We start from the raw sequence: 21,548 nt of genomic DNA, 5'->3' as shown, positions 1-21,548 counted from the left end.
AGTCTGCCGTCACTCACCTGCCGTCCTGAACCGAGCTCGGAGCACTCCAGCCGCAGTGATCCCTCCAGCCTCGCCACGAGCCACGTCTGGATTCCCCCCTGTCAATGGATTACTCTCATCAACCCCTCCTGTGATTAAAACTCACTTACCAAGTCACTTACCTGTCTGATCATTCTGAGTTCCAGCGTCTGGGTCTGTCTCGCCTGAAAACCATGACATTAAACAAGGAAAGCTGTTTTTAAAGATTAAAATTCTATCCTTTTTAACCAAAATCAAGCCTTAACGACGAAATGATTAGAAAAGTGGCTGCGGAAGAATGCTAAAATAACGTGAAAACTTGCCAATGAAAAATACAAGATTGCCCCCAGGTATACTCCACATATAGTAAAAGTTAGTGATTTGGCAAGCAGTACAGTACAGAGCATAAAGTCACCAGGAGGAAGGAGGCGAAATGCCAATGGGCACTCAAATAATCTGTTTCTTCAGCTTCACCCCCACAGTTCTGTCAGCTCCATGCAGCCGCCCGCCCACTTGAACTGTGTGGAAGACCTGCGAGCACTGCTCCTGCTAAATAACACAGATTGACATGTTTATCTTTTCTTTCTTTTTCTTATTTCTATTTATTTATGTATGGATTTAATTTGATTTTTTTGGGGGGTCGGTTTACGCCAAATAACAAAATCCCACATTCTCTGACAAAGAGATGCCTTCATCACAACAGTTGAAGAACATATATAACATATATGACCCATCACAGGTTTTGAAAACTTTCAAAGGCTCCAAACACACACAGAGCTGCGAGTTGATCTGCTAATGAAGTTAAAAGCTAAAAACAGCAGTTTTACTGTTTCTCTCCAGGGCTTTGATGTCATGCTGATGCAGTAAATTCTCTTTGACAGCATGAGGCGAAAAAGTGAGCAGTCATTATCGAGTTTTTCATTTATTTAACTGCATTAAAGCTCTTAGATTAGTGAATGAAAAAGTTCATTGCCTCTCCAGTTATAGTGGTGGGGGGCACTGTAGACCTTTGGAGGTGTGCCTGTGGTTGCTTCAAAAGATTGTTGGGGTTTGGGAGCCATACTGACATAAATCCAAACCAACACGAGGCAGCAAAGGGCTGTGTTCGCCTCATATTCCCCATCTCCAGTAGAAAGACAATATTCAGTTGTAGAAAAAGAGGTGTTAACCCGTTTTTTTTTTCCAGAAGTGGAAAAGTGGAGGACCCTCTTCTGGGGGGACACAGACCAAGCCCTGATATTGACCAAAGGACCGGGATGCAGAGGGATGTGGTTTGCATGGTGGTCAGCTTGCCTGCTCTTTTTCTAAGATGATGCTCAAAGTCATGGTTCTCACTGCCTCTCTAGAATATCTCTTTCATCACCTGAGAACACAGAACCCCTGAGGGAGCCTGAACTGCTGGTCCTGCTGCACACTGAACCAGAGGCCCTTTGAGAGATTTTACTGAGGCATTTGAGGGGGCAGATTTAAAAATGAAAACATCAAAGTCCTTCTCTCTAGCACTTAAGCCTTGTTTGTCGTTGAAAATGAACTCAGAGATGCATAGTTCCAGTATCCCAAAGGAAGCAAATGATCAGCCTGGTACATGAAACTCACCAGGACGATGTTTGATTCAAACAAAAGCCTTTGGACTCGTGCTGGTGGTCAAGTATGGACGTCTGTAGGGGAGAGCATCAGGACAAGTCTGACTTCCAGATGAATGATAACAGTTCGTATTGCACCATTCTAACCAGTTCCACTTCATGTTGGCCCATGGCTGAAAGTTTGGATCAACATTGAGGGACTGTTTGAGTAATCTTCTCAGGACTGCCGTTCTGCAGTGACACTGACAGACTGTTAGAGGGAGTGGCCAGGGGTGGAATTTTTCAATTACAACCTCAGCCAACACTACCTTCCTGTCTATAACGTTCTACAGAGTTAAAAACCCTACAGAACTAGTAGGGACGCAAGTGAATTCTAGCATGGAATGGAGAAACGTTAAGTACAGCAAGATGTCGCAGGTACTATTCTCAAGCAGATGGAGCCATAGAATGAAGGAAATGGATTCTCAAAGAAACCCTCCCCACTGCAGGGCTGGAGCAAAAACCATGGAAACGTTTTATCCACCCCTCACCGCCTCACAGCTATGTCTCCATACCAGCTAATGTCAGACAGGAATATACTCACAGAAAGATATTGGTCCTGCAGGCATGATGTATTACATTGTATGACTATTGGAATGAATATCGACTGAATAGCACTTGATCTCCTTCCTACGTTGTGTATTCAGTTGCTATGCCACAGCACTAGGTGTTGATGTAGACTTCTATACGGTGGCCCAGAAGGGTCACAACACAACACATTAACTTTACACACAACACATTAACTTTACACACAACACATTAACTTTACACACAACACATTAACTTTACACACAACACATTAAATTTACACACAACACATTAACTTTACACACAACACATTAACTTTACACACAACACATTAACTCACAACACAACACATTAACTCACAACACAACATAATAACTCACAACACAATATAATAACTCACAACACAACACATTAACTCACAACACAACACATTAACTCACAACACAACACAATAACTCACAACACAACACAATAACTCACAACACAAAACATTAACTCACAACACATTAACTCACAACACAACACAATAACTCACAACACAACACATTAACTCACAACAAAACACATAACTCACAACACATTAACTCACAACGGAAGTAAAGCTGCAATTGAAGTGCTTTTATTCTGAAATTTCCACTGGGCTGAGTGGCTAACTGCCTAACAGAAAGTAACGTCACAGTGAGCTGTGGAGGGAGCATTATTTTCTACAAGAGAAGCTAGCAGCAGCGTTGCCAGATTGGGCGGTTTAGGGTGTAAATTTTTTAACAAAGCACTTCCATTGCAGCTTTACTTCCGTTGTGAGTTAATGTGTTGTGAGTTAATGTGTTGTGAGTTATTGCGTTGTGTTGTGAGTTAATGTGTTGTGTTGTGAGTTAATGTGTTGTGTGTAAAGTTAATGTGTTGTGTGTAAAGTTTATGTGTTGTGTGTAAAGTGAATGTGTTGTGTGTAAAGTTAATGTGTTGTGTTGTGACCCTTCTGGGCCACCGTACTTCTAAAACTTCTAAAAAGCCGTGTTACACAGACACTACGTCTCTTTTGCACATATTGCAAAGATGAAAACAGGTCATACAAGTGAGAAAAGTTGTGGTCCTTATGTGAAATTTTCACAGATGCATTACAAATGAACCACGTTAAAACAACGGAAGAGGTATGAATAAACCACGCCAAGAACACGTAACTCGTAACATAGAACATGAACCGTGCTTGATTATTGCAGTGTTTATAGAATAATAATGGATTGGATTTATCTGCACTTTTCCAGACGGTCAAAGTGTTTAAAATGTGTCCATTATTCATTCACTCCTCATTCATACTTGGCACATTGGAGTGGAGCCAGTGGAGCCACTCTGGAGGAAGTGTCTTGCCTAGGGGCACAGCTACAGTTGACTAGGGGGAGCGGGGATCGAACCGCCGACCCTTCGTCAATTTTATGTATTTAATTATTTTTATGCATTTATTCTTATTTTCAAATTTATAGTTTATATTCATCTTATGTCTTTAATTTTAGCATCTTATTATGATTTTAGCCCCATTGTTTCCAGTGGGGATCTTTTCTGCCTTGCTGGCTTGGTCGATGGTTGCGGTTGTTGCCCTTGCTCGGGCGGCTGGAGTTTAACATTGCAGCCTAGTGGCTGTGGGGTGGACCACATTGCCGTCCCGGTCTGGGTGGGCACTGTGGCAATGCTCCTATGTGGCCGAGCTGCTCCTGGTATGAATGGATCCCCAAATAGTGTTTCCTCATAGCAGAGTCTTAAGTTTCTTTTAGAAAGTTACTCTTATTAGTATTCATTGTGTTTGGGGTCATGGGTCGTATGTGTTAACAAAGGGGAGGGGGTGGCTTTTTTATTGTAATACTCTTTATGTTTTTGTGTTTTTAAATTTAAAGTGTTTCGAGTTGCGCAAGGCATAAGAATAGCTTTTTTTTTTATTAAAAAAGTTTGATTTGAATTGATTTCTTAAAATGCAGTAAATCATGGTTGCTTCAGCAGGCAAAAGCCTCAAACTTTGTGGATCAAATCTCCTCCACAACTCCTGACTGCTGATCAGGTACAGAAAATCTCTCCTCCTTCAATGTCAAGCTACACTGTGTGCATTTAGAAGGTGTGTGACATCATTACCATTGCAAAGTGCTTCTTGCTCTTTCAGCTTTTACCTGTTTGCAGAAGTTTCAACCCTCTTTAACATTCATTAATGTAAACTATAGATGGCTGCAAAACACGTCCACGTGAAGCGTTGCATAATGCTTCATTACAAAGCCTGTCAACACAGGAAATCCAAGGATAAATCCTCTCAACAAAGTGCTGTGGAAGGACATTCTGAACTCTGAATCATTTCAGAGTTGACTTGTGGTATAAGAGGATTTTGTCTTCCTATAATCTTAGTTATCCGAACATGTTTTCACAGAAACATCTTTCTCTCAGTGATTGTGCATGAAAAGCAACTGTGATCGCACGAATAATGAAAAAAGACCATAATGCTTGTTTTATAGATGGCAATGTTTTCAGCCTGACATCTGCTGTGAGCATGAATATGGGCGCCTGCTCACAGGAGGAATCTGCAGCGTTTTCCTACATCTTCAAAATAAAACTGGCAACTGAGCCGCCAGGAATTAGGTGGTTTGAGTGCACCGTGCAGCAGGAAGCAAAGCTTTAAGAAAAATAGCTGAAGCACTCAGGACTTCATCTCAGGAAAAAAATACTTAGCATCTTTTTCAATTTTCTTTGCAGTACGTTGGTTCAGCAGTTCTGTTGTCAGCAGCTCAGACACTAGATTCACCTTTATTCTGCATGAATCTAATCTGAGCAAGAAACAAATCAACCAGAAGAGCCCACATCCAGAAAGGTGAATGAAGAAATGGCATGGTGAGGGCTTTAACTGATTAAAAAGGGAACAGATGTTGAATACGGAGCCGACAGTAATAGACAAGCAGGGTATGGATGGCGTGAGCGCACAGTGGAGAATCTACCAGAACACTCATGGCCTGCAGGCTCTTTAAGAGATGAAACTGACTGACAACAGTATGGAAAATGGACGTTAGAAGTAGCTGGAAAAGCCTAAAAAACGTCTTGGAATCCATTTTCTGAAGCATCAACCCATCTGGGCTTGATCCCTATGGGAGGGAAAATGAAGAGGGAAATGCCCCGATCTGTAGCTGTCTGTGAAAGAAAAGCCACATGAACTGCAAAAAAGGGGAATCATCCTGAAGAATCCTTTTCTCACACATTTACAGTTTAAGAAGCTCCTTTTAATAAACCACTTTAAATCTGCCATCAGATGAAGTGTCTTCTTTTTCTGCAGTGAAGTCGTGTTGTTTTGTTAGTGGGTCACAACTGCTTGGACAGAATAACAAAACAGCTTGGTTCACTGTTTTTGTGATGCTGCTGATGCTTTCCTGCTTGTTAACACTTGTATTATTAACCTCCATCCTTCTGCCAGTAGCTGCGGTGCAGGTTCAGGCTGTGTGTGTGCTGGGGTGGTGGGGGGGTGAAGTGGAGGCAAACTTAACACTTTTTCATGGTTTGTTGGGGGGGATAAAAAAACATTTCTTTGATCTGGTTTCCCTTGGAGCAAAAAGTTAATTTGATTGATGTCTTTCTCCAATTACAACTCTTGATCAGCTAAGCAACACTTTACGTCTCTGTAGACTTAAACCGGAAAAACGTTCAATTTCCTAAAGATCATGGGTCATACAGATCAAACAACAAAACATCTGAAAGATCTTTATCCCAAACTTCCAGCAGTGAGACTCAGACAGAAATTCCTGCTACTGAACAGTGAAGTTTTCCAGATTGTTCCAGATCATCAAGTGGAAATGAAATCTGTGTCCAAACCAACAAGTAAACTAGAATGAATGGTAAATCCATTCACATGTTAGTTTCCTAAAGTTCACCACTGTTGTTTTTCCACATCCAAAGAATCCAAAGGGAACATTCTTAGAACATTCTAGACACTGGATGGTCACATGACTTTATTCAAAGTCTGTCCACACATTGGACTGGAATGATGGACTGATCCGTGTTTGATGACATCACATGTGTGTTGTCCGCTGATGCACTTGGTCATTGTTATGTTACCTACCATAAACCTACCATGTCTCAATCTAAATGGTATTTTCCTAAATTTATAGAACTATTATATATAATTTTAAAACAATTATTCTATGGTATTGGTTGATTTGATTGAAGACCTTCCTCAGACAGATCGATCTGGTTGGATTATAGGAAAAGAAATTGATTACTTGATTAAGTCAATTATTCGTTACACCCCTATGATTTCATCAAGGTTTCTATAAAGAACTGTAATAATTCTTAAAAGGTCAAATTGATCTGGAGAAAACCTTTTTGTAGAGACTTTTTTTTCATGATATTGGAACACTTATAGGAATGGTCAGCGAGATGACTTGTTTTTCCAAAACTCTCGAGGGCAAACAGAATGTGCAAAGCAGCTCCAAGACGGAAATCCAGAGTCAGATAACAAAAATATCTACTCTGAAAACATGAAAACGTCACATATGTAAGACACAAACTCAGTTTCCTTTTTTCATCCATCTAATTTGTGTTTTTAAGCCTGGAGTGACAGTATGGCATTATGTTTGTCAAGCGCGTTTCTTAAGCTTATCATCAAAGAAAGTGAGATAAGACAGGAGTGAGGAGTGGAGGGGGGGCAGTTTCCGCAGCAACATCTCTCATGATGTGACCGCAGCATGAACCCCGTCATCAGGATCGCATGTCCCTTCTGCCAGCTCGCAAATCTGCACAATAATCAGCCTGTTGCAGCTCGATAACAAGTTGCTCACTGCTGCACACTTCATGCATTTTGCATGTTTGCATGAGAACAGAGGAAGAGAGACTGAAGTGAGAAAGAATGAGGCTCGGGCTGGTTGCCATGGTACCACACATCAGGGATGTTTCAGAAGTGTTAAATATCACTGAGTCCTTCTACTTTTTCTCCAACCCTTCCAGACACAGCCGGCTCCTCCCCAACAGGACCTGCACCTGGCTGAAGAGGAGCGTCTGATGTGTCAATTCATGCACACATTCATACAGGAACCCAGCTATAAATACATCACACCTCAGAGGAGCTTCTCATTAGCCAGGTGTGCCTTTCTGTGCCAATAACGTAAAATCTGTTAGGCTCACAAATGCAGAATTTTATTGAGACATGGCGCTCATACTTTTGTGTGGTTGCAGTGTGCCAACATTTCCTGTCCCAGTGAATATACTGTAAATACGCTTTACATTTCTTCAGGATTTAGCCTCAAAAGAAACTTGATAGGAAGCAACAACTTGGCTTTTTCAGCACACATGGATGCCGCAAGGCACACACATACTGTATGTGCACCACCTGCGAATTAAACCAGGCACTCACAAGGGAGAGTCCCACCCTTTATGTATCCAGCCATATCTTTATGCTATCTACCTAACTTTGTTTATCTATTTGGACACACACACACGAACACACACACACATGAACACACACACTCTCTAACTCAACACATTTCTTTGGGTTAAATTCAGTTTATTGTACAATCTAAAAATTGTTACCTGGGTGCCGTTAGGAACCCTCTCCGTTAAGTCCTTTCATATTTTCTTCAGACTACAATGATCTCATATTAGTAAAGGAACAGATGTCATTACACTAAATCAGTGTAGGCTTAATCTCAAGATCTCAGCAAACTCTTTTAAAGACAACTGTCTTCTGTTAACCCAAGACGACTAACACTAAAGCTTCCTTTGTTAAACAAAGATTTTCTTCCTAAAGTGACCCCAGCAGTCTATGTCAAGAGCAAACGTCCTGACCAGTTTTGAAAATGGCACTAGAGAGAGATGGAGCCATTCTGAGCACATTCTGCATCAGTTCAAATGTTTGGTAAGATTAGGTCAAAGGGTGTAAGAAAAATAACCGTTTCTGTGAAATATCGTGATATTTCATTTAGCGATAATTGTGTTAATTTAAAATTCAGCCAAGACAATTTCATTGCTTTGACAGATTACAATGTTCTTGCTTTCTCGGTTTTAAATGAAAAGGAAAAGAACAAGCGAAACAATCAAACATGTGAGGGAGCAGGGATTTTTCAAAACATAAATGATATGACATGATTTCAGTGGTGTTTCAGGCAAAGTCTGATCTTATAGGCTTTACATAGTCTGTCCATATAGACCAAGTAGCGTAAAAACCATCCAGACGTATTTGTAATGAGTGTGAGACTCTTTCCATTATAAACATTTGTTGTACAACATCAATCCGGTCCTCTGTCGTTGGTTGTTCAGGTTTAAGCCATCTTCTTGTTATTGCTTTCTTACTGGCTGCCAGTAGAATGTAGAGCAGTTTCTTATTTTTGTTGTCTAGGCCATCAATTTTACTCAAAACAGACTTTGAAAGGACAAGGGGAAAACCATAGAAATACATTTTGCTGATGTATGTATGTATGTCAGCCCAATACTTCTTGATAACCACACATTCACAAAATATATGGAAGTGATTGGCTCCATTATTACTGCACCTCCAACAATTACTACCTCCCAGGTATTTTTTCTGAGAGGGTGTAGAATAAAACCTCATTATGCTCTTCCAACAGAATTCACACCAAATGTTTGATCCTGTTGTGATCCATTGTTTCCAACATACTTGTTCCCAATCCTCCTCTGTAATAGTGAGCCCTCCTTCTCGCTCCCATTTTTCCCTTACATACTACGTGTTCTCCCCTTACGCGTCAAGATACTCTTGTATAATTTTGAAATTATTTTCGTAGGGCATATTGTTTTTATTGATGTTTTTAAGGTTTTAAGAAACCTCGGGTCATCTGTGGGTATTTTAATTTTTGGTTGAAATAGTGCCTGACCTGTAAATATCTGAAGAAATCTTCAGAATTGAACCTGTGTTTTGCTTTTAGAGTATCAAATGTTTGAAACACTTCCTTATGAACAAATGAGTTGTAATCTGTTAACCCTTTTGCAATCCATAATTTAAATCTACCATCGTACTTGTTGTAAACTTTGAGTCGTACGCACACCATCTGAGAATTTTTGAGTCTTCCACCAAGTTACATTTGTAACTGGATCATTCCAGGTTTTAATCATCATAATTAGTAAGGGGTCATCCTGTGAAGTAAGTTCCCCCTGTAACTTGATATCCCCTAAGAAAACTTTTAACCCTTGTGCTATCTTAGATGACCCCACCCTTGCATTGACGTGTTCTCCCTACCATGACAAAGGTGGATAAAGGTGGAAAGATTTCATGTAATCCATGGACACCAGTGAAGATCACAAATTATTGAAGAAAAAAGGTTCAGAGCACTGTCTAGTGGGTCTAGATGACCCAACTCCCAACGTTAAAGTGCCTAGGATAGCACAAGGGGATTCTTTCAAAGGCTTTGAGCTCTAGATGTTTCCATCCTGCAGCGTATACTGGAAAGCACATGCAGATAAGAGGCCTCAGCTGGGCAGCACAGAAATAATCTTGTAAACAAGGAAGATTTCTGCCACCTTGATCTCTTTTTAATTGTAAGGTTTGATATTTAATTCTGGGTTTTTACCTCTCCATATATATCTTGATAATATCTTATCCCATTCTACAAATTGCTTTTGGGGTATGGGAAATGATAAACAGTGGAATAAATATAACATTCATGGTATAATATTAAATCTTATTGAGTCAATCCGAGAGTGAAGGTCTAAAAGTGGTATTGCGTTTCACCTTTGCAGATCTGACTATAGTTTAGTATTAAGTTGTCTATAGTTCACATCATACATCTTTGTAAAGTCTTTGTGCAGAGTAATGCCTAAATATTTAATTGAGTCTGCTTTCCATTCCCATTTGTAATCATCTTTAATTTTTTTAAGGGGGGCTGTATATCCGCCAAGCCCTCCGAACCTGTGGATATCCCAAGTGGGCATTCACCAGATCCCAACATACAGGAAAACAAAACAAGAAGGATCAAGAGCCGAAACGGAACAGTATTTCAATTCCCTATATCTCAGGCTTGTCTGAAAAACTAAAAAGGATTTTCAAACAACATAACATCCCAGTTCATCTCAAACCAGTCAATACTCTCAGACAAAAACTGGTTCATCCAAAGGACAAAATTCCCAGCTACAAACAGAGTAATGTTGTGTACTCTATCCACTGCAAAGAGAACTGCAATGAACAGTATATAGGAGAAACCAAACAACCTCTACACAAGCGGCTTTACCAACATCGCAGAGCCAACCCAAGTGGACCTGAGTCTCCAGTGCACCTCCACCTGAAGGCCACAAACCACTCGTTCGAGGACAGTGAAGTCCGAATTCTAGCCAGAGAGAAAGGATGGTTTGAGCGAGGAGTGAAAGAGGCCATCTTTGTCAAGAAGGATAAACCTTCTCTTAATAAGAATGGTGGTCTCAGGTTTATTCTTCCATCCATCTACGGCAGTGTTTTGAAACCTAAACAAACCAAACCAGTTCCACCTGAGTCGTTAACAGCTGAAAGAGATGACCAGTTGGGGAGGGAGTCACTGGTTCCCCAACCCCCAGCTGAGGACAAAGGACTCTAAACGACCCGAAACCAATGAGGCTAAGTTGGACAATACCATCCAGTTTCAGGTTTGACTCCTCCCCCATGAGCGCATATATACCAGCTCTTAGACCAGCCAATTCAGAATTGACAAAGCCTCTTGGATAAGAGGTGAAACGTCTTCTAACTTTAAATCCAAGTCCAGATGACAACCCCTAAACCTACTACAAAGGGGGGCTGTAGTTTAAAGTTAAGACCTGGGTCTTGTTTACATTAATTTTATATCCTGACAGAGTGGCAAATTCTTTGAAGGATTCCATAATCATGGGTAGAGTTTTTGTAGGGTTGAGATATTATTAGTAGTAAATCATCTGCGAATAAGGAAAGCTTTTGTTCTTCTGCTGAAACTTTTACTCCTTTGATGTCTGCTCTTTGCCTGATCCACAGCCCAAGAGGTTTAATTTATAATGCAGACATGTTACATCCCTGTCTAGTTCCTCTCTCTAAGGTTATCATCTCAGTGAGGTCTCCATTGATTTTAATCCTGGCAGTTGGTTTGTTATATAACCCTGAAATTGTCTCAATAATTGATTTGTGAAAGCCACATTTGTCGAGTACTTTGTATAAAAACGTCCACCTCACTGAGTCAAATGCCTATTGGGCATCCAGGCTTATCACTAGTGTCTCCTGTTTTTGTTGAACAACTTGATGAATTATAATTAGTACTTTCCTGATCCAGTCCTGTATCTATCTTTGTCTAATGAATCCTGTCTGGTCCTTATGTATCAGCAGTGGGACAATTGTTTCCAATCTCCTTGATATTATAGAAGTGAATAGTTTGTAGTTGATGTTTAAAACACTAACTGGCCGGTAGTTAGCACAATCCAGTCAGTCCCTCCCTTCTTTGGGGATAATAGAGATTATTGCTTCATTCCAAGACAATGAAGTACTTTTCTTCTCCATCCCATCACCCAGTTAAATGTTTTTAATAAGGTTGGAATTAGGTGAGTTTCCATCGTTTTATACCATTCTGGACTAAACCCGTCTGCTCTCGCCATTTTTCCTCTTTTTATTTTTCTGATTGCCAATTGAATTTCTTCACGGGTAATTGCTGAAATCCATTTTTCATTTTGCTCAACCGTTAGAGTCAGTAAATCTAACTGTTTTAAAAATGCATCTATTTTTTTCTCACAGGATGAGATGCTAATTATTTTTCCTCTCAGAACTGCTTTTAGAGCATCCCATAGAGTTCCTGGTCATAACTCGCCATTATCATTATGTACTAAGTATTGTTTCATTTCATTGCTTAATTTGTCTTTGATATTTGGGTAATTTAAGATGTTATTATTTAATCTCCAAACAGTGGATCTTTTCTTTCCTGCCAAGTAGAGACTTACTATAACTTGGTCAGAAATTATACAAATACAATATCACTGTTTTTCACTCTTAGTAGGTAATTTTTGAACATAAATATGTAATCTAGACGAGAGTACGCATTATGAGGATGTGAGTAGTGAGTATATTCTTTTTTTGTTTGCGGTTGTTGTTGTCAAATAGTGAAATGAGACAATTACAACTTAGTTTTAGGATGAGGACCGAAACTCTGTGCCAAATTGGTACAAGTACCATGTAAACAAAAAGTGGATTTCTGTGCTTTTTGGCGGGCTAAAAAGAACGAGTGAGGCCGTGCATAGTGGCATCATGGAATACTGAGCTTAGGTAAAAATGCTGAAGGCAAAACAATTGAAAGTTCTGCTGAACTTCACAGCAAAAGGTTCAGATACAGCGACCTGATGGATCAGAGCGATTTTTACAATGCTCTAAAAAAGGACTGTTGTCATGGCGATGAGTGGTGAAATACGTAGTTACTTCAGCGAGTGTGAAAACTGAGATTCAGCGCTGAAGTGCAGACTGCCATAATGAAGGAAATAAATCATCTCAGCCGCATTCAAGCGCTCCTTTCCTCCCTGCCACGCTGCTTCATTACAGCTGCATGTTTCTAAAAAGCACCAGTTTAAGCACCGTTCAGACATTTGAAGTGTTTTAAAAGTACCAGTTTTCTACAGTTAGCTATGTTGGATATAAATGGCATTCTCCTTCCTTAACCGCACATGCATGGTGATTCTATTTCAGGTCCCTTAACCGGGACTTGAACCAGGGCCTTCTTGCTGTGAGGCAAGAGTGCTAACCACTGCTCCACTGTACACTGATCATTAAATAAAGTTTGCTCTACCATCATTAAATAAAGTTTGCTCTACCATTTTATTCATTTGAAAGGTATGTTAATATTCTGAAAACGTTTTTTCTAAGTCATACTCTTTAAAATAACATTGTCTCTTGTACTGCCTCCGGATATATATCCGTATTGTGACATGTGTATTTTGATAGGACAGATTCGCGAGGGGAGGGGGAGGGTGCAGAGCTTCACAGGTTAAAATGCATAGTATGTTGTCCACCTGGTGGTATTGTGTGCAGGTGGAGATTGTAGAAATATGTGCGGCTGTCATTAATGAGCTGTATGAGGAAGTGGTATCACTTTGAAAAATTAAAGAGAAATAATCCAGAAGATCTACAGTCTACAATGCCTCTCTGTCCCTGCCATGAACCTTTCAAAATCTGTGAGATCTTTTAAGCCGAACGCAGTGAGCGCAGAACATGAACTTACACCGGAACGGAATTTCTCCGCCAAGATCAAATTCAGATTTGGCAGCGTGCTCAGTATTCAGTTTGAAAGACCTTTCACAGCGCGGACAGAGAGGCTCTGTGGACATGGATCTGCCACGGAATTATGGCGTGGTGTGAAAACAGTTTATGAGTCCCAGAGGTTAGGTAGTGAGCTAGCCTAAAAATTCAGAGCTAAGTTAAGTGAAGCATTGCAGTAGTTGGAAAAATCATATAATTAAATGTAACCTAAAGTCACAAAATCAGTATGAAAACAGTGTAGAAACCACAAGATCAAAGGTAGCACAGATTTATGGGCGGGTCACCAAAACTGAAAATTATGACGTGATTTAAGGCAGTGCATGCACAGTGAGGGCCGGAAGAAAAAGTTCACCGGTAATAAGGATTTATAGAACACCGGCAACTTAAGTGCTTTAAAGAAGACATTTAAGGTCCATTATTTTAAGAGACTCCAGGAATAACAAGCATCACAGTTAGTTCTTTTACCCTTTGTCAATTGTATTATTTTATTTTTGACTGCTTAGTTTTAGAAACAGTGACTGTTACATCCTTTTATTTCCCATGCTATCCTTCTGCAACCAGCTTAAATTTTTTACGTCTACAGTTTTTGAAAAATAAAGTCTGGCTAAAGCAGAGGGCCTGGTGTCTACCGTATTTTCCGGACTATAAGTCGCCCTTTTATTCATAGTTTGGCAAGGGGTGCGACTTATACTCCGCAGCGACTTATATTAGAAATAAATTGAAATAAATATATTGTTAACCCACCTGTTATGTTCATTTGTAAGGAACAGAGATGATGTTCCTGGGCCAATTTGATGCATGAGGTATGTTAAGTGTTAAGAGTATGTTAAGTGACTCAGAGTATCAGCAAATCTTTTTTTACAGTAAGATCTTGAAGGCTAACAACATAATATTCTATTTTCCAATGATTTCATAGATTCAGAAATGCAATAAAAATGACAACTGTTTCTACAAATACGGGATGAAAACAGAGTATTAGCCCTTGTGCTATTATAGGCACTTTAACGTTGGGAGTTGGGTCATCTAGACCCACTAGACAGTACTCAACCTTTTTTCTTCAATGATTTGTGAACCTCACTGGTGTCCATGGATTACTTGAAATCTTTCCACCTTTATCCACTTTTGTCATGGTAGGAATAACACGTCAAAGTAAGGGTGGGGTCGTCTAAGATAGTACAAGGGTTAGTTGGCCAATGATGCTTCATGAAAAGAATAAATAAATAAGTATGAGAAAGAATTACTGTGAAATTATGAGATAAACAGTCTGCTATGATTGTGTCATGTGAGGTTGTGAAAGTTATTAGTTCTTGGTCCCAGATTTTGTCAAATAAATTTCCTGTCAAAATGCGACTTATAGTCCAGTGCGACTTATCTGTGTTTTTTTCTACTTTATAATGCATTTTTGGGCTGGTGCGACTTATACTCCGGAGCGACTTATAGTCCGGAAAATACGGTAACTTTGCCATGGTATCTAAACTTTTAAAATATTAGCAATGTCCTCTTGTGCCTCTTAGGATCCAATCAATTTAAACAAGAAAAAAAGGTTGTGAAAAGTCTGTTTGAATGCAAGGTCGTTTCTTTTGCCTGAACAAACCAGAGACAGAGGGAACAGTTTAGCATGGTAATGCATGCCGGAAAAATTGAGGAACATTCTTCTCATAGTGAGCACCTGAATGTTCAGTGGTGTTGTATTGAATATGAAAGATGGTTTGTAGCCAGCTCAACTTGTAGGCATGATAAGGGAAACCGGGAGGAATACCAGAAATGAAAACTAGAAGTATTGATGGCTGACGACAGCAGTCTGAGCGTGACAGATGACAAGAGACGTCCTGATTCTACACTAATCGAATGGCTTTGACACAGAAGAGCGGAGGCAAGATCCACCAGGCCAGCTGTTTACCCTTAACCCACATCACAACAGGGTCAGCATTCCAATCAGAAACCAGCAAGCAGGATAAATAAAACACTAAACCCTTTTTCTGTTCTTTAAATGTTTGTGAAGCAAGGATTTAAAGTCACCAGGCAGCCCTGTTGCTGTGGATACTAACTCTGTGTCAAGGCCAAGTTTCCATCCAATTTAGTTCCAATTCCAGCTGGGAAAAATCAATGCAAATTCATTCCAGCATCAGATTGGATGGTTTTCTTATTGAAGAATCAGGGCTGAATTCTAGTAAAAGTCAATTCAGAGGCAACATCATCCCCACAGCAGATGCTTTTTGATCTAAAACACATTTGACCTCAAACTCAGCATCGAGGATTAAGAAACATAAATTAGTAATATTTGAGGATCATTAGATTGTAGTTCTAAAAATGGAATGGTGATTCCCATGTTTTCATATGACTGGGGACAAAAGAGTGCTTCGGATGTGTTGACAAACCTTTAGAAGTGAGTTAAATAAAGGATAAAAGGTGTGAACTGTAAAAGTGTAAATAAAAGAAGCTTGGCACCAAGATTTTATAATTGGCTAATCTTTACAGAATTAGACACAATCTGAAAATTCATGCAGTGACAGATTGGGCATCGAGTCAGTTTTTGCTGAGGGTGCATTGAGGGTGCATTGAGGGTGCCTTCAGATCCAATCTCCTATGGAGGTTTTTCTGGAGCATAATTAAAAATAAAAGTCAAAACCAGAAATGCTTTTTCAATTTCAAAATGAAGCTGCATTTGTTGACTCAAAATTAAAATGAAAAAGCAATCCTCCAAACTGCTTTTTCTTTTTCTTCTTCAACACTGCTTATTCTGTCACTTAATTAAAATGATAAAGAAAATGGTATTTGGCATTTCATTTTTTAAAAATTCTCTAGTAAATGTGTAGCAAAATTCATTTAGAAATGTCTAATTTGATCATTAAAATGAATTAACAGAAATGCTTTTTCATTTTCACAATGTAACTGCATCAAATGAATCAAAAATAAAATTAAATGTCAGTCCTTTAAAATGCTTTTTCATTTTCTTCTTTAACATCGCTCATTCTGTGACATCATTTAAACGAAAATGCAAAGAGGGGATTGCATTTTCATTTTCACATTCACCCCGCATAAACTGTAGCAAAACTCAATACCAGTGCTCACTGTTCTCCGCACTTTGCCCTCCCAGCAGTGTTGCCAGATTGGGCAGTTTTGATTCTAAATTTGCGGGTAATAGTGGAGTAGCCAAAGTGTGATTTTGACTAGAATCATTCATTTGGTGATACAAGCATGAAATTTGGTGTGAATGTGCTATGTAGGTCATGTTTTAAGACAAAAGTGCTAGCCATCAAGAATTCAAAGATGGCGGCCATTATTTCCAAGATGGCCACCAGTTAATGGAAAAACAATGTTAACCCATAAAGCGCTCAATGTTTCACATCTTGGTGCAAAATTATTGATATATTTGCCTTCTTTGGTGCATCTCTGGTGCATAAGGTAGATTTCCTGCACAAATAAATACTATTTATACCCTTACAGCATCAAGAAGCATTAATACAGTCATAACAGTCATAAACACCATTGCTTTCTGCCAAAAAGTCCTCAGTTGATAAATAGAGTAGAATATTAATAAATGTTAGTAAAAATGATAAATTAATAAAGTATAATAATAATAAATAGAAGATAAATAATTCATTGTTGCCCCTTAAAGGGACTGCTAATACCGGGGTGGTAAAAAGGATGAGCTCTTTTTATCTAAAAAATACCCCAACGGCTTGCGAACCCCAAAGCCTCTGTTCCAAATTACGAAACAGCATCCAAGAGTAAAGATGTAAAGAAATCAGTCGTCACCATGATCAGTCGCCAAGTACTCAGAAGACGTTCCTGGAAAAAGTACACAAACTCACCCTAGTGCTAGAGGAAATGGGCAATCCATTTGCAGAAGAGATAGATGATCTTTTAAAGCTGGATACAAATGACATAGTAGATCCTTCTGCTGCTCAACTAGTTGCAACGCATCATGAGAGAGGAAAAGAGCAGTTCGAAACATTCATGGAGAAGTTGCAGTCTGATAGAGATTTCTTCTACAAGCCAATCAAAAAGAACAATACTGGCTTCTTCAAAACTGGGGCAAAGTCATCCAAAGTATCTGAGACTAAAGTACTTAAGGAAGACTGTCAACTGTTTTCTCGCCTGTTTGTCTCCTGTCAAATAAGAGGATGTGACCTACAAGAATTTTTCAGACATGAGAACCAGCCTTACCCTCCTTCACTCAGCAAGAAAGGTAACATACGTGCATGTACTAAGGCTGATTTGGTGGATGTTCTCCAGGTGAAAGTGAGACTACCTGAGTCAAAGCCAGACTCGGATGTCCTCATTGTGGATGGTTCATCACTGGTAAATGCAGTTGTACCAAAGACATCAAAGACGTTTGAAGAATATGCAACGAAGGACATCCTCCCCAAAATAGAAATGTACAGTAGAAAACACAAGAGAACAGACATCATCTTTGATGTATATCATAGGTCAAGTCTGAAGTCAGAAGCTAGATCAAAAAGAGGAAAAGCTATCAGGAGGAGAGTTACTGAAAAGAGTAAAACGCCTACAAACTGGAAGAGTTTCCTCCGCAACAGTGCTAACAAGACAGAGCTCTTCCACTTTCTTGCTGATGCAGCAGCTAAAATGACTACAGAAAATGTAGTCATTGTGACGAAGGAAGAAGATGCCCTTACGAGTGCCATTTACACCAACATGAGCCTAAAGGAATTGGCTCCCTGTACACATGAGGAGGCTGACACACGTATATTCTTACATGCCTGGCATGCAGCTACAGAAGACTGCAAATCTGTTATGATCGACGCAAACGACACAGACGTCATTGTGATTGCCATATCACAGATGCCTTCTCTCAAAGCAATTGGCCTGGAGCAAATGTGGATTAGATTTGGAAAAGGTGAGCACACTAGATGGATTCCTATTCATGACCTGGTGTCCATCTTAGGATCAGAGAAGACCAACAGGATGCTATTCTTCCATGCCTTTACTGGGTGTGACGTTGTGTCAGGTTTCAATGGCAAAGGGAAAAAGACGGCATGGCAGACATGGGATGTCTTCAATGATGCCTCTGCCACCTTTGCAAAACTTGGCCGCAGGCCATCTGAGATTGAGGAGTCTGATCTACATGTTCTGGAAAAATATGTGGTTCTTATGTATGACCGGTCGAGTACAACATCTTCTGTAGACGAGGCAAGGCTTGATGTCTTTGCGCGAAAGCAGAGGTCATATGACATGATTCCACCAACAAAAAGTGTACTGAAGGAACATGCCAAACGAGCAGCCTACCAAGCAGGTCATATTTGGGGGCAGTGTGTTAATCGTTAGCCAGAACCTCAGTCTCCTTCCAAGTGGGGATGGTCAAAAAACGGTGATGACTGGGAAGTTGTATGAACAATGCTGGAACCCATTTCCAAGAGCTGCCGTGAACTGACAAAGTGTGGATGCAAGACAGAGTGTGGTGGAAGGTGCAAGTGTGTAAAGAATGGACTATTCTGTACTCTACTCTACTCTGTAGTTGCCCTTGCCAGAATTCCTAGGAAAAAAAACTGATGAACAATGAATGGACTTTTGGCCAGAGTAGGTTGAGTATTGTTTGAAATATGGACTCTTAGACATTGGCATATGTAGCAAATGACGCAATTTGGCGGCCATCTTGTAAAATGGCTGCAATATTGGACCCTCAGAATGATTAGTGGTGTTCCCACATCAAACCCAGACAAAGAGAACTCATCAAGTATCTGAGTAAGAACTTTAATGGTACGTAGTACTGCAATATTCTGCCTTAAAAAGGACCATGGCCATCTTGGAAAATGGCCGCCATACTGGAATTTCAAGTGGCTAGTACTTTTTTTTCAAAATCTAATGCAAAATAAATAATTATGCCAAATTTCATGCTAGTATCATCAAATGAACGATTGTTTTACTTATCTGTCCCACTATAAAAATGGTTTAGAGGAGTAGTCAAAATTTAGGTGATTTTAGGGTCGGTTTGGCAGTTCTTATTTTCTCATGAAAATATGTTGTGTGACTGTGTGGCTGTTGGAGTTCTGCGAAGCTTCTATGTACTGGAGCTCCGTGAACGCATCAGGCCGAGTGTGGGAGGAGCTACCAGCTAATGATTTTAGCCGGATCGCTACATGGTGCGGTGTCTGTGTCACTTACTATCTCACTTACAATGCATGAAGACACGGGGAATGTTGAGAGATCAGGTTTAGTTATTTTGAAGAGTTCTTCATGGTAATCATGTTTCCATGTTCGAGTTCATCCCACAGATTCTCCCAGAGAGTCTCTGCTTCAGTTTCCAGGCATGACGGCTGCTGCGCTGCAGGCTGCGGTTTCCATCTGTCTCTCTGACCGAGTCTGAAAGGTGGCTGTCCAGCATTAACCCGAGAGGGAAAATATTAAAACCAGATTTATGACAATTGTATCGATGAAAATAAAAATATATATGTCATAAGATTCAGGAGAAGGTTTAGGATCAGGCTAATGCGTGTCAACAACAACATTTAGCTTTGGGTGCATTTAAACTCTGTACTGCAGGCAATGCCACAATGTGCATCTTGGCTGTAAATATGTGGGAAAAACTTCAGCCTTTATTTTGTCTGGACACGATTGAAAACACAAATTGATGAGTGAGTGCCATGAGTGCACGGTTTCTCAGGACTGCCCGAAGCAGCACTTCCGCCTTCAAAAGCTGCCTCAAAGCTACTCCTCTGCTCAGAGAGTCGGTTCTCCCGGGAGACACAGTCAGACTAAGGTCTGAAGCGTCTTCAGTAGCGTTGTACATTACAAATCACCCTTCCCTTCACTTCACTTCACACAAACACGAAGACTCCGGCTGATTTGATCAGACATGATTGGCTCACGCAGAGCATGTAGCCACACCACGTGAGTACTGACGTCATCGCCCCGCCTCCCCCCTGGAAATGCTCACTGGTAATGAATTTTGCTACAGTTTATGCGGGGTGAATGTGAAAATGAAAATGCAATCCCTTCATTGCATTTTCGCTTTAATGATGTCACAGAATGAGTGATGTTAAAGAAGAAAATGAAAAAGCATTTTAAAGGACTGACATTTAATTTTATTTTTGATTCATTTGATGCAGTTACATTGTGAAAATGAAAAAGCATTTCTGTTAATTCATTTTAATGATCAAATTAGACATTTCTAATTGAATTTTGGTACACATTTACTAGAGAACTTTTTGAAAATGAAATGTCAAAACCCATTTTCTTTATCATTTTAATTAAGTGACAGAATAAGCGATGTTGAAGAAGAAAAAGAAAAAGTTATTGGTGGATATCTTTTTCTTTTTCATTTTGAGTCAACAAATGCAGCTTCATTTTTAATTATGCTCCAGAAAAACGTCCATTATCCCCATGCTGCTGCTGGCGTTTGAGCAATCCAGAGACATCTGTCATCCCAAATAAACCCCTGAGAATGAGTAAATACTCTGATTAACACTTATGTATCATGTGCATGCAGCATTCGTGCACTGTTAGTAAGGGTGTGTAGCGTAGGGCCACTGTGACAGCATCACTCGAATGTCATTTCTTTATTCTTACAAATACTTTACGATACATTTACCACACACACAACAATTGTGCACAACAATCTTACATTCCATTTTCAAGGATGTCCCTTAAGCACATCATTGTATTGGTGTGTACAGCCTCACGGGAACGGCAATACACGCCTGTACTCACCTTAGATGCAGCCCCTCCTCTCTATCAGGTGCCTATCATGGTGTAGGACCCCAAATGCAGGAGACTGGGGTTGGTAGCAGAACCTAAAACATTTAGTAAATAAATTTAAACATGATGAGAAAGAACTGGGCTGCACGGTGGCGCAGTGGGTAGCGCCACAGCGCCACCGCTGGATCTGCTCCAAGGCCCCCGGTTCAAGTCCCGGATGAGGGACATGAAAAACACAATATCAATGGGGGGCCTTTCTGTGTGGAGTTTGCATGTTCTCCCCGTGCATGCGTGGGTTCTCTCTGGGGTCTCCGGCTTCCTCCCACCGTCCAAAAACATGCTTCATAGGTTGATTGGCAACTCTAAATTGACCATAGGTGTGAGAGTGAATGGATGTGTGATTGAGGATGTTCTACCCTGCGACAGACTGGCTACAAGTCCAGGGCATCCCTTGCCTACGCCCAAGTGGCCGGGATAGGCTGCAGCAACCCCGTGACCCCGAAAGGGAATAAACGGTAAAGAAGATG

General features: G+C 40.2%; 1 protein-coding gene across 1 annotated transcript in view; it reads right to left on the bottom strand.

The window, feature by feature from the left end:
- LOC101156601 (gamma-aminobutyric acid receptor subunit pi) overlaps positions 1-21,219 on the bottom strand; it is a 118,905-nt gene extending 97,686 nt beyond the window's left edge. The window contains exon 1 of the mRNA XM_020709247.2: positions 21,034-21,219. The gene's annotated coding sequence lies outside the window, so the exon portion shown is untranslated. The remainder of the gene's footprint in view (positions 1-21,033) is intronic.
- Positions 21,220-21,548: the final 329 nt, after the last annotated feature.

This window comes from Oryzias latipes, chromosome 15 (assembly GCF_002234675.1).
Source record: "Oryzias latipes chromosome 15, ASM223467v1".
Taxonomy (NCBI): Eukaryota; Metazoa; Chordata; class Actinopteri; order Beloniformes; family Adrianichthyidae; genus Oryzias; species Oryzias latipes.
The sequence above is the reverse complement of the archived record's forward strand: the minus strand, read 5'-3'. Positions and strand labels throughout refer to the sequence as shown.